At 40.2% G+C, this 5,557-nt stretch overlaps 1 non-coding gene across 1 annotated transcript; it reads right to left on the bottom strand.

Annotated features, from left to right (window-relative positions):
* Positions 1-1,061: 1,061 nt before the first annotated feature.
* LOC118011028 lies at positions 1,062-1,168 on the bottom strand. The gene has a single exon (XR_004679405.1). It is a non-coding gene; the product is annotated as a U6 spliceosomal RNA (small nuclear RNA).
* Between the last annotated feature and the right edge of the window lie 4,389 nt (positions 1,169-5,557).

The raw sequence follows: 5,557 nt of genomic DNA, 5'->3' as shown, positions 1-5,557 counted from the left end.
TCAAATAAATAAATAAAATCTTAAAAAAAAAAAAAAGAAAATGGCTTCTGAGTAAAGCAGATTGTGGGTGGATCTCATCCAATCAACTGAAGCCCTAAATAGGAAGAAAAGGGTGACCCCCTCCCTCCTTGCAAGTAACAGGAAACTTCTCCTGCCTGACTTGTATTTGAGCTTTTCTTGCCTTTGGACCTGACCTGAAACAGCTCTTCTTGGGTCTCAAGCCTGCCGGTTTTTTGGACTAGAACTAAACCATCAGCTTCCCTGGTTTTCAGTTTGCCTACTGCAGACCTTGGGACTTACTAGCCTCTATAATTGTGTGAGCCAAGTCCTTACTATAAATCCCTTTCATGCTGTTATGGAAGCGGACAAGTCCCAATCTATATATCCTCATCTACATATTTACATATCTCAACCTATATATGGATATCCATCCTATGTAGATATACAAATTTCCATCCTATTGCTTCTATTTCTCTGGAGAACCCTAATACATGCTCTAATAAATTAGTTGCATGAAAAGAATAGCTTGCCCTCTGACTGTGGAGGGAAAAATGTACTCCCATGTTACATTTACATTTTGCCCTGGTCACACCTCACTTTTCTTACAGTAATATTTTAGTATCCCAGAGATTTTATTCTTTTTAAAATTTATTTATTTAAATTCAACTAATCAACATATAGAGTATCAGAGGTAGAGTTCAGTGATTCATCAGCTGCACACAACACCCAGTGCTCATTACATCACATGCCCTCCTTAATGCCCATCACCCAGTTACCCCATCCTCCACCCACCTCCCCTCCAGCAACCCTCAGTTTGTTTCCTATAGTTAAGAGTCTCTTATGGCTTGTCTCCCTCTCTGATTTCATCTTATTTTTCCCTCCCTTCCCCTTTGATCCTCTATTCTGTTTCTTAATTTCCACATATAAGTGAAATCATATGGTAAATGTCTTTCTCTGATTGACTTATTTTGCTTAGTATAGTTCCCTCTAGTTCCATCCACTTCATTGCAAATGTATGATTTCTTTTTTTGATGGCGAGTAATATTCCATTGTATATATTAAAAAATAAGGAACGCTTCACAAATTTGGATGTCATCCTTGCGCAGGGGCCATGCTAATCTTCTCTGTATCATTCCAATTGTAGCATATGTGCTGCCAAAGTGAGCACAAAGCAATATTTTAAATACCAAGATATGGAAGTAACCTAAGGGTCATCAATAAATGAATGCAGGTGTCCCTGGCTGGCTCAGTCAGTACAGCATGCAACTCTATCTTGGAATTGTGAGTTCAAGCCCCATGTTGAGAATAAAGCATACTTTAAAAAAAATTTTTTAAAGATGAATGCATAAAGAAAATGTGGTAATAATACAATGGAACATTACTCAACCACAAAAAATAATGAAAGCTTGCCATTTGTGACATGGATGGATCTAGTGGGTATCATGCTAAGTGAAATAAGAGAAAAACATCTTATGATTTCACCTATATATGGAATCTAAAACAAAACAAGCAAGCAAAAAACACCAGACAAATACAAAAAAACAAACAAACAGGTGATAACTAGAGGCAAGGATGGGGTGGGGGAGATGGATCCAATAGGTAAAGGGTACAAACTTCATGTTATAAAGTAAGTCACAGAGATGAAAATTACAGCATAATATAGTCAATAATATTGTAATAATTTTATATGGTGACAGATGGTAACTACACCTATCGTGGTGAGCATTGTTTAATATGTAGAATTGTTAAATCCCTACACTGTATGCCTAAAACTAACTTTGTCAACTAAAATTTTTTTAAAGCAGTTCAAAAAGAGAAATGTATAGCAATAAACACCTGCATTAAGAAAGAAAGATTTCACCATCTAAATTACACCTTAAGGACTTAAAAAAAGAACCAACTAACCCCAAAGTTGAAGAAGGAAAGAAACATACAGATTAGAGCAGAAATAGAGAATAGGAAAATAGAAAAAATTAACAACTAGGAGTTGGTCCTTTGAAGTGATAAAATTACACTTTTATCTAGATAAACAAGGAAAAAAGAGAACCAAAAATAACAAAACAAAATCATAAAAGAAAAAGGAAACATCATAATTGATAATACAGAAATATAAATTATTATAGTAAGTTACTTTGAACAACTACATACCAAACTGGAAAATCTGGAAGAAATGGAAAAATCCCTAGGAATATACAACATACCAAAAATGAATCCAGAAGAAATAGAAAAGCTAAACAGACAAAACACTAGTAAGGAGATTCAGTCATTAATCAAAAATTGCCCAAAGAAGAACCCAGGACCAGATGGATTCACTGGTGAATTTTACCAATCATTTAAAGAGGAATAATGCCAATATTCCTCCAACACTCCCCCCCGACGCCCGCCCAAAAAAAAATCAAAAAGGAGGGAATATTTCTAAACTTTTTTTTCTTTTTTTAAGATCAGCATCACTCTGATACCAAAGCCACGAAAGCATACTACCAGAAAAGTAAACTACAGGTCAATATCCCTGATGAATAGAGATATGAAAATTCTCAAGAAAATACTAGCAAACTGAATTCAGCAGTACATTAAAAGGTTCATTCACCATGATCAAGTGGGATTTACTTTGGAATTCAAGGATGTTCACCATACACAAAAATCAATGTTCTAGATCACATTAATAGAATGAAAGGAAAAAAATCATATGATCATTTAAATAGACAACTGAAAATGTGTATGACAAAATTCTATACACTTCCATGACAAAAATTCTTTTTTTTTAAAAAAGATTTTATTTATTTATTTGACAGAGAGAGACACAGCAAGAGAGGGAACACAAGCAGGGGGAGTGGGAGAGGCAGAAGCAGGCTTCCCGCCGAGCAGGGAGCCCAATGCGGGGCTCGATCCCAGGACCCTGGGATCATGACTTGAGCCGAAGGCAGACGCTTAATGACTGAGCCACCCGGGCGCCCCCATGACAAAAATTCTTAAGTACAGAAGGAATGTACCTCAACATAATAAAGGCCATGTATGACAAGCTTAGAGCTAACATCATATTCTATAATGAAAGGTTGAAAGCTATTCTTCTAAGACCAAGAACACAGTGAAAGGTGTCCACTCTCACAACTCCTTATCAACCTAGTACTGGAAGTCCTACTCAGAGCAATCAGGCAAGAAAAAAGAAATTAAAGACATCAGAATTGGAAAGGATGAAGTAAAAGCATCTACTTGCAGGGGGGGCAGAGCAAGATGGCGGAGGAGTAGGAGACCTGGATTTCGTCTCCTCTCAGGAATTCAGCTGGGTAGGGATCAAACCATTCTGAACACCTACAAACCCAACAGGAGATCGAAGAAAGGAAGAGCAACAAATCTCTCATCAGAAAAGCGACCACTTTCGGGAAGGAAGGACGTGCAGAGAAGTGAATCCCAGGCGATATTCGGGAGGATAGACGGCGGGGGAGGGGCCTCCGTCGGCCGCTTCTGGCAAGTGATAGAGCCGCGGAGCACAAAATCGGAATTTTAGAAGTCTGCTCCGCCGAGGGACGTCACTCTGGTGGCTGAGCGGGGGGTGGACCCTCCGGGACAGTGTGGTCTCAGGACCCTCGGGGTCACAGAAAGACCGGGGGTGCCTGAGTGCGGCCGAGCTCCCAGGTAACGGAGCGGGGAAGCCGGCTGCAGAGGCGGAGCCCAGGCGCGGGCTCTCAGCTCGGGGTGGCCATAAACCGTGATCCGCGGCCCAGTCGGGCCCCTGCTCCTCCAGCAGGGACCCAACAAGCGGCAGATCCGGGGAGACTCCCCTTCCTCCCCCGGGAGGAGCCGCGCGGGAGGGCACCGCAGGGATCTGCTGGGTTTGGAGACTCCACCCGGGGTCGGGGGCCGGAGATAGAAACGCGCGGTCACAGGCCGGGTGAGCACGGAGTGCGGCCGGAGACCGGGGAGCCGGGAGTGACTGGCGGCTTTTCTCTGGGGGCGCACTGAGAAGCGGGCCCGAGTTCTCGGCTCCTCCGGGGCGGAGATTGGGAGGCCGCCATCTTCACTCTCCGCCTCCAAAGCTGGACGGAAAGCTCGCAGGGAACAAAAGCCCCGGAGAGCAAACCCGAGCGGATTACTTGGCCGGGAGGGGGCAAGGGCGGGGCACTTCCGCCTCCGGCAGAGACTTTTGGAAACCACGGCAACAGGCCCCTCCCCAGAAGAGCAGCGAGAACAGCCGGCCAAGACCAAGTTTACCAATCAATGAGAACGGCAGAACTCCAGCGCTAGGGGAATACTGCACATAGAATCCATGGCTTTTTTACCATGATTCTTTAGTCTTTCAGAGTTAATTTTTTTTTAACTGTCTTTTTTTCTTTTTTTTCTTTTTGAATTTTTCTTTTTCCCTTTATCAACCAAGATCTTATCAATCCCTTTTCAAAAAAAAAAAATTTTATTTTTCATTTTTAGAGTCATATTCTATCCCTTCATTGTAGTTACCCGTATTTTTGGCATATATATATATAAGTTGTTCTCTCTTTAAAATTTTGAGATGGTTTCTTCTAACAGATCAAAATATACCCTAAATCTCTACTGTATGGTTTTTTTCTACTCCCCTCCCTGATCACATTCTCTCCCTTTTTTTTTCTGTTTTTTTTTTTTAAATCCTCTTCTTTCTTTTTTCAAACAACTACCTATCAATTCCTTTTATAAAATTTTTTATAATTTCCATCTTTACAGTCATATTCCATCCCTTCATCATATCAACCCTTATTTTTGTACATATATAAGTATTTCTTTCTTTAAAATTTTGGGAGGCACTTTCTTCTAACAGACTAAATACACCCAAAATCTAGTGTGTGGCACTGATCTATATACCAGCCTGATCATATTTGATCACATTCTGGTTTTGTTGTTGTTGTTTTGTTTTGTTCTGTTTTTGTTTGTTTTTATCTTTATCTTTTTCTTTTCCTTTTTTTTTTTTTTCTTTTTCTTTTTTCTCTCTTTCCCTTTCTTTCCCACTGCTTCAGGTCTTTTCTGATTTGTTTAGAGTATATTTTCTGGGAATGTTGTTACCCTGTTAGCATTTTGTTCTCTCATTAATCTATTCTCCTTGGGGCAAAATTACAAAACGGAAAAAATCACCTCAACAAAAAGAACAAGAGGTAGTACCGACTGCCAGGGACCTACTCAATACAGACATTAGTACGATGTCGGATCTAGAGTTCAGAATCATCACTTTAAAGATACTAGCTGGGCTTGAAAAAAGCATGGAAGTTATTAGAGAAACCCTTTCTGGAGAAGTAAAAGAACTAAAATCTAACCAAGTAGAAATCAAAAAGGCTATTAAGGAGGTGCAATCAAATATGGGGGCGCTAACTGCTAGGATAAATGAGGCAGAAGAGAGAATCAGTAATATAGAAGATGAAATGATGGAAAATAAAGAAGCTGAGAAAAAGAGAGATAAACAACTACTGGATCACAAAGGCAGAATTCAAGAGATAAGCGATACCATAAGACGAAACAACATTAGAATAATTGGGATCCCAGAAGAAGAAGAAAGAGAGAGAGGGGCAGAAGGTATAATGGAGCAAATTATAGCAGA

Source organism: Mirounga leonina, unplaced genomic scaffold (assembly GCF_011800145.1).
Source record: "Mirounga leonina isolate KUSES-001 unplaced genomic scaffold, KU_Mleo_1.0 Mir_144686, whole genome shotgun sequence".
In the NCBI taxonomy this organism is placed as follows: domain Eukaryota; kingdom Metazoa; phylum Chordata; class Mammalia; order Carnivora; family Phocidae; genus Mirounga; species Mirounga leonina.
The sequence above is the reverse complement of the archived record's forward strand: the minus strand, read 5'-3'. Positions and strand labels throughout refer to the sequence as shown.